Source organism: Benincasa hispida, chromosome 7, assembly GCF_027475165.1.
Source record: "Benincasa hispida cultivar pf3 chromosome 7, pf3_genome.v1.1, whole genome shotgun sequence".
NCBI classification, from domain to species: Eukaryota; Viridiplantae; Streptophyta; class Magnoliopsida; order Cucurbitales; family Cucurbitaceae; genus Benincasa; species Benincasa hispida.
In genome coordinates, this window is record NC_143484.1 from 4,413,008 (window position 1) to 4,424,475 (window position 11,468).

Genomic DNA, 11,468 nt, shown 5'->3' on the forward strand with positions numbered 1-11,468 from the left:
TTGATCCTTATAGGATACACTGATTCTGATTTTCAAACTGATGGAGATTCTATGAAATCTACTTAAGGATCAATATTCACTCTTAACGAAGGAGCAATAGTGTGGAGAATCATCAAACAAAGTTTTATTGATGATTCTACAATGGAGGTTGAATATGTAGCTGCATGTGAAGCAGCTAAAGAAGCAGTATGGCTCATAAAGTTCCTGATAGATTTGGAAGTGGTTCCAAATATGCATTTTCCGATCACTTTTTATTATAATAACAGTGGAGTAGTTGCTAACTCAAAGGAATCGAGGAGCCACAAATGCAGAAAACACATTGAGAGAAAGTATCATCTCATCCGGGAGATAGTACACAAAGGATATGTGATAGTCATGCAAATAGCCTCTGAAGATAATCTTGCCAATCCATTTACGAAGGTCCTCTTGGCTAAAGTGTTCGAGGGTCACTTGGTCGGACACAAACTACGAGCTTCATAAATTAGGGCAAGTGGGAGAATGTCAAGGATATTTAGATGCCCTAGTTTATTGTATTTTCTCTAATCTCAACATTATACATTTGTATATATTAGTAACTCACTAGAATTTTAGTCCAAGTGCAAGTTTGTTGGGAATGTCTTAAAACTCGCAGTTCGTAAGTCCTTGAAACATATTCTATTTATAAATGAAAGTTTTATTAAAGTTTTTTTCAATAAAAGTGTTATTTACATTGCATTATGTAATAAAAATCCAATAAACGAATCCATGGCTATTGCATGAATACTGTAACTTTATGTAGAGACATAAAAGAGGAATAAGTTATAGTATATAGCCAAAAAGGTCTATAAGTATATGGATGAGATTCGGTATCTCATCCTAGGAACACTATGGATGCGGCCTACTTTGTATAATGATACAGATGACGTGATCCTAAAATCATTCATGTAGAGATATGTGAGTAGGGGCATCCTATACAAAAGAGTTTTGCATAAGACCGGACCAAGAAATAGTCACTTTTCTTTATATCGATTCTTCACTATTAAAACTGACTATTTCAATTCGATGATCTAAAGTAACTCGATCTTAATCCTGAGTTAACTATGAACTCCTGTTTATACGGGATTATCCTTTGATCTAAATAGGTGAGAATTGTTCAACAGCACTGCTCAACAAGCCTCCCACTTTGGGGATAAGACCGGATAGATAGTTGGGGACATAGTCCTGCAGGATAGAATTCACTCCTACCCATTTTAGGGTTAGCAGATAGGTTGTTCTCTTAAGTACTGGTTCCTAGTCTTGAACAAAAGGGCCCCGCCCTCTCATGGCCGAGAGGAATATGGTTTATTAGTTGGACTATAAACCAATTATTTAATAGAAGATCAGTGGGGGCTTAAGGAACAAGATGTATTTATAGGGATAAAATGGTATTTTTGACCCAGTTGTAAATATGAACGACCTGTGAATGATTGACTTACTGATTATGGTTAAATCAAGTGGACAGAAATATATCTACAATAAGGAGAGTACAACCATCGAGCTATAGCAGTATGTCTTGATGGTTAATGAATATTGATTGACTCGGGTTAAAGAGTTTAACCGATTAATCTCAAATCATTAGAGCTCATGATCTGTAGGTCCATAAGGTCTCTTTACTAGCTCGTAAAACATTAACACCTTGGATTAGAAAAATTAAGCGAATTTGAAGTGTTCAAAATTCGAAATTAGGGTTTTGAATTTGAAATATTAAAATTCAATATTTTTAGGGTTTGGATAATTATATTTGATATAATAAACATTTTAATTTGTTGAAATTAAACGTAAATTTGAGAGTTTAAAGTATTTAAATATAGATTACATGAATAGGATTCATGTTTAAATTATGTGCTTTATTAATTTAATATTTGATATTAAATTATTATTATTTAATTAATTAATTAAATTTGTTTAATTAATTATTTAAATAAATCATTTTCAAATTTGATAAATTTAATTTTAGGAAATTGAGTTTATTATTTAAATTCATTGAAATTAATTTAAATAAAATTTTATTCTCAAGTGGAAAAGTCCCACATTGTGTTTTTAATGGGATTTTCCAATCTTTGACACCTAGGCCACTCACTTAGTGCTTATTGAGGTGTCATTTGGTTGTATCAATGAGTGCTTGCATGTTTAAGCTTGTTAAATACTTCATAAATCAAATTTAAAAACTTCATGCAATTAAAAAGTTAATGGATTTTTTTTAGAATTCTTTTTACTCTCAAATCTCTCAAACCCTTTCAAAATCCTTCTCAATTGAGAGCTTTCATCACTCAATCCAAGGCTGAGAATAGTAGAGAAGACTCTCTTGGTAGTCTACTACTGATTTGAAGGTCAATTTTGTAGAGTTGAGCAAGGATTTGAAGAGTTACTACAAAGGTATAATTCTATGAAACCCTTTTTATTGTAAATCCATTTGATACATGCTTTTAAATTTAAATTAAAATTAATTAGAGTGCTTATTGATTTTTTTTGCTTCCTCATTATGCATATTTACTCCATCATGCCGCTAGTCTACCGCGCAGATTTACCCTTACCACGATTTTTGTCGGATTCTTGTTTTCGGTTGTTTTGGAATACCCATTAATATTGAATTAAGTCTTGGCCAATGATTGATTTTTACCCAAAATTTTGAAGTTCGATATCGAGGTTTGAAGGCATTAGGGTTGTCCACGGAATTCGAAAGTGTTTGTGTTAAAGTTTGGTGATGGGAGGGTTCTCTTGAATGCCTTGGGAGTTTTGGTTTCAACTTGTTGATACCCAATGTGTTTTTTCGGTAAAATCTTGTGTTTTTGGGTTGTATAGATTGGGGTCCTCGTGCTAAGGTGATTGTTGGAGCAAGTTTTTAGAAGATTTTTGGGGTCGTCACGCATTTGGCTAATGAAGTTTGGGTTAATCTATAGGCCCATGTTTGGAATTTAATTTGATTATAACTTTTATTAGGGACTTAATCTAGAATTCAAGCTAGGCCAAAAGAAAGACTAATTCGGTGACAAGCCTTTCCAAACATCAACGCATACGGTGACATGCCTATGGGTATCATAAGCAGTCCTATATGCCCACAAGGTATCGTCAAGTTTCATGGCCCAGTCCTTCCGTGATGGATTCACCACCATTTCTAAAATCAACTTGATTTTTCTGTTAGAAACCTCGGCTTGTCCGTTTGTCTGGGGGTGATATGCAGTGGCGATCTTATGGTGGACATTGTATTTGATCAACAGTTTGTTAATGATACGATTCACAACGTGGGTCCCTTCATCACTTATTATGGCACGTGGAGTGCCAAAATGAGGTGAAGATGTTTCTCTGTAAGAACTTGGAGACTGTTGCCGCATCGTTTGCAATGCATGAAACCACTTCAATCCATTTGGAAACATAATCGACAGCCAGCAGAATGTATTTATGACCATTTGACGATGAAAATTGTCCCATGAAGTCTATACCCCAGATGTTGAATAGTTCCACTTCCAATATGATGTTCATTAGCATCGCATTTTTTTCTGAAATGTTTCCAGTGCATTGGCACTTATCGCATTTCTTGGAATATTCTCATGTGTCCTTAAACAGAGTTGGCCAATAATACCCACTTTGCAAAACTTTTGCCGCTGTGCGCTGTCCCCCAAAATTTCCTCCATAGGGTGATTCATGACATTGAAAAAGTATGCGCTGAAAAGCAATCTCTGGAACACAGAGTCTCAATATCTGGTCTAGTCCCCTTTTGTAAAGATTTGGCTCATCCTAGTAGTAGAATTTGCATTCATGAATGAGCCGCTTCTTTTGATGGGATGTGTAATTTTTCAGAAATTGCTTGCAGACCAAGAAGTTGACAATATCTGCATACCAAGGTAGTTCTTCAATTTTAAGCAACTGCTCGTCCGGGAATGATGTGTTCACCTCCGACTGGATGCGATCCACTTCCGGGTTCTCTAACCTTGATAAATTGTCAGTGACCTAGTCCTCTGTTCCCTTGCGGTCGATTATCTCCATATTAAATTCTTGGAGTAGGAGAACCTATCGGATTTGTCTCGGCTTCGCATCTTTTTTGGTCATTAAATATCTTATTGTCAAGTGGTCGGTGTGGACTACAACTTTTGATCCCAACAAGTAAGGTCTGAATTTTTCAATCGCAAAGATTACCACTAGAAGCTCCTTCTCGATGGTGGAATAGTTTGCCTACGTGGAGTTCAATGTTCTGCTCGCATATACGATGGGGTGCAACATTGTCTTCACTTTTTGTGCTAAGACTGCCCCCATCGCATATCCATTGGCACCGCACATCAGCTCAAATGGCTTTGTTCAATCAGGTGCGATCAGAATTGGCGCTATAGTCAATACGTCCTGTAGTGCTTTGAATGCGGTGAGGCAGTATGGATCAAAGTCAAAAGGTCTGTCGGCTTCCAACAATGCATTCAACGATCGAGCTATTTTGAAGAAGTCCTTCACAAATCGTCTGTAGAACCCCGCATGTCATAAGAAACTCCTTAAAGCTTTCACATTTGCTGGAGGTGGAAGTTTTTGTATGGCTTCATTTTTTGCTTTGTCCACCTCTAGCCCATCCTTTGAAACCTTGTGCCTAAGCACATTTCCTTTTTTAACTATGAAATGGCACTATTCCCAGTTCAGCATCAGATTAGTCTCTTCACATCTTTTCAATATTTTCTCCAAGTTTTTCAGATAGATTTTATATGTTTACCCAAAGACTAAGAAATCATCCATAAAGATTTCAACTGAGTCTTCAAGGTACTCGGAGAAAATTGTCATCATACACCTTTGAAATATGTTGGGCGCATTGCATAGTCCAAAAGGCATGCGACGAAAGGCGAACGTTCCATATAGACAGATGAATATGGTCTTTTCTTGATCCTCTGGTGCGATCATAATTTAGTTATAGCCTGCATACCCTTCAAGGAAACAGAAATAGTCATCTCTGCTAGTCGGTCGAGCATTTGATCAATGAAAGATAAGGGGAAATGATCTTTCTTTGTCGCCGCATTGAGTTTCCTGTAGTCCATACAGATCCACCAACCTGTGACGGTCCCCATGGGGATCAACTCGTTGTTTGCATTGGGGACTACTATTACCCACCCTTCTTGGGAACGCATTGCACGGGGCTAACCCACGTGTTATCGACGATAGGGTATATAATGTCGGCATCTAACCATTTAATGATTTCTTTTTTAACAACATATTTCATCGCAGGGTTTAGTCTGCGTTGAGGTTCTATCGAGCCTTTTCTGGTTTTCTTTAACCGAATTCTATGCATTCAGTACGTCGGGCTAATTCCTCTGATGTCTGTGAGCGTCCATCCGATTGCTCTAATATATTTCTTCAGAATACTAAGTAGCGCAATTTCTTTTTCTTTGGGTAACGCAAAGGATATGATTACTGGCAAGGTTTCATTCTAGCCAAGGAAAACGTACTTCAGGTGATTTGGTAGAGTTTTCAGCTCCAGTGTAGGTGGTTGCTCTAAAGAGGTTTCTGTGTTTTTTTTTCTTCATCCAAATTCAACATTTCTTCATTGTTCACTATTTCTGTTATTGCATGGCAGGTTTCTAAAGATGTTGTCTTATCCTCTCTTTCTTCATTTTCTTCCTCGGACTCCCAATCTTCAATGCAAGTGTGTTCATCGTCGGAATCTGATAAGCCTTCATCTTCTAGGAACTTCATTGCCTTGATAATGTTAAACCTGAGCTTCTTTCCATTGATGCTAATTGTGATTTCTCCCTTGTGCACATCTATTTGAGCACGACCAGTAGACAAGAATGGTCATCCCAATATGATTGCACATCTTTATCCGCCTCATAATCTAGAATGATGAAGTCTACAGGTAGAATGAATTTGTTGATTGTGACCAAGACATCCTTCAATTTTCCTTCAGGGTGTACCAGGGACCTATCTGCAAGTTAGAGAGTCACCATTGTGGGTGTTAGCTAACCTACATTCAATTGTTTGATGATTGACAGGGGCATTAAGTTTATGCTTTCCCCAAGATCGCATAAGGCTTGACCAATGTAGATCCCTCCTATCGAGTAGGGTATTGTAAAGTTTCCTGGGTCGCGCATTTTTTGTGGGATTATAGTATTTGATTCTTGTGTTAATGCCACCGATTTTCCTGTGCTTCTCTTCTTCAAAACAATATCCTTCAAAAACTTGGCATACACTGGCATCTGCTCTATTGCTTCTATAAATGGAATATTGATGTGTAGTTGTGTCAATATTTCTAGGAAGCGATGATATTGACCTTCATCGTTTTCCTACTTTTTCAGTCTTTGAGGGAATGGAGGTAGTTGTACTTTCACTGTTCCATGGTCTGGAGGCTTGGAGGTGATCGCATCTTCAGGTTCCATAATCTTAGGCTCCTTTGACTTAGTTTGCGTCAACGGTTTCTTCAATTCCATTATCGGTTGTTCCTTTGAATCGGTCTTGCTAGGTTCCTTCCTAACTTCCACTATCGCTTTTCCACTTCTTAGGGTGACTGCTTGGCAGTGTTCTTTCCATGTGTTGCGTGGAAGCTCAGTTGAGCTAGGTAGCATCCCTTCCGGTCTGTTCTTCAGCTTTTTTGCAATTTTTCCTATTTGGATCTCCAAATTGTGGATGGAAGTTGCTTGGTTTTAGAGGACTGTTTCATTCTTTTCAATGTATTGTTTTAATAGGTTCTCCAGGGATGATGATGGTGGTGTTTGAAAGCTGTTGTCTTGTTGTTGCTGTTGTCCGTTACTTCTTTGAAGAAATCCTGGTGGTCCTTCTCTCTACGCCATAGGTTGACAGCCTTGTTGTTGATTGTTTTTCCAAGCAAAATTAGGGTGATTTCGCCACCCAGGGTTGTACGTGTTTGAAAAAGAGTTGTTTTTGAAAAAGTAGATTGACTGCAGATTTCGTGGACACTCCTCGACAGAATGTGATTCTTCGCATGCAACACAGCTGGGGCTTGTCTGTTCTATCGCATTGACTTGCCTACTTTGAGTTTCGGAATTATTTACTATGATGCCTTGTAATAAATTTATCATCGCATTCATCTGATTTTGCAATGATGCGATGGTACCATTACTTGCGTTACCTTCTCTGGGTTTTGCTCTTTGATCGCTTTCTTTCCAATCTTCGTGATTTTTCGAGATACAATCAAGAATGTTCTTTGCCTCATCATATGTCTTGTCCAGCAGACCTCCTACTGCAGCCGCATTGGCAGCTGTCTACGATGCAAAATTTAGTCCATGATAGAAAATCTCCATTTGGGGGCAATCCAGCAATCCATTGTGTGGGCAATCGGATACTAGTCTCTTGAATCTCGCCCATGCGTCACTGAGCGATTCATCTTCTTCTTGTTCCAAATTGGTGATCAATTTCCTCCTTCTGGCATTCTGTGTAGGAGGGAAATACTTCTTCATAAAATTCTCCACAACTTACCCCTATGAAGTTATCTCTCCTGGTTCGAGAGAGTATGCCCATTTTCTTGCTTTATCGCATAGTGAAAATGGAAATAGTGTGAGTCGAACCTCTTCTGCGGAAATATTAGAGAACACAAAAGTGTTACAAATTTCAATGAAGATTCGTGATGTGTGTGCGGATCTTCACCACGCCGTCCTCAGAACTGTCCTGTTGTTTGTATCATTTGTAACATTACTGGCTTCACCTCGAACCTTGATCCATCCAATGTTGGTCGCATGATTCCTGGGGAGAAATCATACAAGTTTGGTGATGCATAGTCCCGGATGAGTCTATAGCGATCATTTTCCAGTAGGATAGGATTTTCCATTATGTTGTTTTCGTTTGCTACTCGTTCCTCAGGTTGTTCAGCCATTTTAGGAACTCTTCCTTGTCGTCTACGTCTGTTTTTTTGTCTTTTGCAAAATGTTCTTTCGTTCTCTAGGTCGTAGTTGGGCTCAAGAGGGTGTCCTTTGCTAATGCGCCACTTGCTTCTTCCTTTACCGAAGGAATGGCAATGCAGCAAAGGTTGAAAGCTGCAAATATCAAAGAGGTTTGATGTTAGCTCAATCTATACCGTAGTCCCTGGAAACGGTGCCAAAGACTTGATGCGTTAATTTATCATGCGATGATATATGTACGTGATAATGTGCAAATGCGATGATCATACAAGTTTTCCTTACAAAGCTCAAGTATAAGCCTTCTTAGGTTCCTGGAAAGTCCAGGGTCGAACACAGGGACTACTGAATAGATATGCGACAACTCTCTAATTCTATTGCGATGGTGAAAAATAAGTAGATGGTGTTTTGATTTAGATTTTCCAATGCGATAGGGTTGAATGCGGAATGATGAAAGCGTAGAGTTCTAATAAGTATACGATGAAGGGGCTGAGATGGGATTTAGCTAACGTTTCTCAAGCTTGTGTACAAATTATGCGATCATGCTATACACAAATATTAGTACTACATTTCTCAATGCAAGATGCCACATTTCCTATTTCTAGGACGCATGCGATGTGTATGGGAAACAGCAAATAGAACTTATTTCTAAGTTTCTACTCTTGCCTATGTGGTCTAATCCGCTCAAGCCTAGATTCTATCTTTAGACTACTCTCTCAAGTACGTCCAAATGATGAATGATGCATACATAAGACAAGATGATCGCATAAAATGCATAGCTTAAGTCATGCTAGTGAAGTACTTCTCAACCCATTCAGAAATTTAGCTACTCATGCCTGGTGTGGAGAGATTGAACATAAATCGAAATGAAGTTTCCATTTTCTGCAAATAAAATATGGAGTACAAAATAACAAATGGAAATAACAAGCTAGGTAAGCAATGTCTTATTTCTCGTGGCCTTTTACACTGCTCTTTATCACTTCAACTCTGTTCTAGTTGTGGATTCTTGCTCTCGCAAGGGTTGGCCTTCTCTCCTTTGTATTGTTTATCGGCAGTCTCTCGATCTGTCCAGTAGCGATTTCTCTCGGCTTCGCCTCGTCTCCTTGTTCTCTCTCCGTATCTGTGTACGTGCATGAATATATCGGGGATCTCTTTCTCTCTGGTAGCATTGGGTATTTATAGATTTTGTCACACCCCGCCCTCTTAGCCTAGAGAAGGGCATGACTGCAGCAGTTATCAACCCTGTGCCTGACACTTACTGCCTACTAACTTTTGCGGAATAACTCTGATACTAATATATAACTCATATACAGCGGAATATATTTAGGCCAAAATTTATTAATTTAGAAGCATAACATATTTAGAGTCACTACAACACTAGATTCACAAGTCCCAAAACCCACAAACCCTAGTCCCTATATGAACAACAGTAACATGTGTACAATATTAACACTAACCATCTAACAGACGGGTTACAAATCTCGTTATCCTTTAGTGGCAGAGCAGATGCAGAGTTATCTTCAGAGGATTTGACCGCTACTTGGGGGGGAAGAAAACATTTGAAAACGGGGTGAGCTTGTGCCCAGTGAGTGACTTAAGAAAGATAATTGATTCTCATGCAAAATCTCAATAAAGAGTTTAACTGAAATATAAGCTTCTACAGTACTTGTACTATAGTATAAACATTTTCCAAGCATAAAACATATAAAGTTGTTTTAATCATAAAACAGTAAAACTATTTCTCAGTTGAGAATAACTCTTACTGTGGATAAAATAATCCCAACACCAACTACTAGTCAAGAGAGAACCCTTTTGCTCAATCTCTGACTCTAACTACCTACGTGCACGTGGCCATACTAAGTACCATCATACCTTAGGTACTTCAGCTCAGATATCTTCTCAAACGTCCTTCAATATCTAGTTGGTTTGGTACCTTCTCAAATGTCCTTCGGTATCTAGTTGGGCAGATACCTTCTCAAATGTCCTTTGGTATCGCGTTTTAAGTAAAACTAGTCATAAATGACTTTCTCTTTAAAGCATGTAAAGTATAACACATATAAAAACATGGCTTTAAAGGTACAAATGCATGTTGAGTATATTTAACACATATAAATCGCTTTTCAACAATTTCCTACACATGCATGCGTTTAACACATAACCCATGGTTTGCTTGGAAATTAGTTTGTAAGACTTGCTGGCATGAGAATAATCTTCTTTAAAACATGCTTTCTATAACACGTTGTAATTAAAAATTTTAAGAAAATGTTTTAGTCAAAACATTTAGCCACTCACCTTAATTGCTTAGGAGCTTTTCACTCTAGTAGCTCCCTTTTCTATCTCGGGCTCCCTTTTTCACCCCTAGAATCCATATTCAAATTACAGCTTAGATTACTCATAGTTCTAAATCTTATTTTGAGATACTTTCTTCTAAAAACATATTCTAAATGTCTCAGGAAGCTTACCCTAAAATTTGAGCTCAGAACTGCTCGTGGTTTGGCCGGAAACACAGAATCTTCAAGACTGGCCCAAACTGACTCGACAGCCTGACCCTTCTGTCTTCTTCTCAGTTTCCAGCCCGACCTCTTTGAGATTTTCCTCCGGCAGCCCTTCCCTGAAAACTAGACTCTCAGAGATTTCAGGTGGCTTTGGAATCACTCCAAACGCACAAGTAAATTGGGAGAACTCCTCGTCCCAAGTTGATGTGTTCTCTTCAAACTTTACTGTCCAATGCGTCCTCTATGACTAACACATGGATTTGGCTCCAACGCAAGGTTTGCTCACTCTCCCACTCTTTTTACGGTATTTCTGAATTGTGAACTAAAAATGAAGTCTCTTGGCTTTATTTATAGGCATTCAAACCTTCTCTAGATTTGGCACCACCTACTTGGTTGCATGGCCAAGTGTCTCCTTCTCATCCCATCAACGCAATGTTGTGATCATCGCAAGCTAAGTGTCTTCCTCCCATGTTGCCAACGCATGAGCCTCCAATCTGATGCCACCACCTCAAATTCTTAAGGCTTAAAGCTTTCCTCCCAAGAAGACACATGGTTTTGATGATGTTCTCATGCTTATCTCTTCCTTTGTATACGTCCAACTCTTTGATGTTCAACACATAATCCATAATGCATAGCCTATCATCAACGCATAGCAAGCCAATTCACTCTCATTACAATTCAACTTAGCCATCACAAGAAACTAACCATCATAAATGCATAGGGTGACCATCCATCCTCGACGCATGGCTCACTAGGTAGCATCGCACGGCTTGCTTGGCATGGGCACATGGTGCTGGCCACAAACACATAGGCGCGCTGCATAAGCTGGTCACTCAACGCATGGACGCGCTGACCGCTCGACGCATTGGGCATGCTTGGCTGCATGGGCTGCGTGTGGCGCCTTGATGCTTGGTCGGATGCTTCGGCGCATAGGCATGCTGCTTCGATGCATGGGCATACGACGTATGCTGGCCATCGCTCGCTCGCTCGGTCGCATGGGTTGCGCGCTTGGCTGAATGGCAAGGCACCTCGATGCACGGCATGGCTGCTCGGCAGGGCGCACAACGCATGGTCGTGCCTGCTCGACGCATTGGCAGGGTGTTCGTCCGAGGCTGCTCGATGCATGGGCAGGCGTCTG

General features: G+C 39.2%; 1 non-coding gene across 1 annotated transcript; it reads left to right on the plus strand.

The window, feature by feature from the left end:
- The first annotated feature begins 7,260 nt into the window (after positions 1-7,260).
- On the plus strand, positions 7,261-7,367 carry LOC120070026 (small nucleolar RNA R71). The gene has a single exon (XR_005479762.1). It is a non-coding gene; the product is annotated as a small nucleolar RNA R71 (small nucleolar RNA).
- The last annotated feature ends 4,101 nt before the right edge of the window (positions 7,368-11,468 follow it).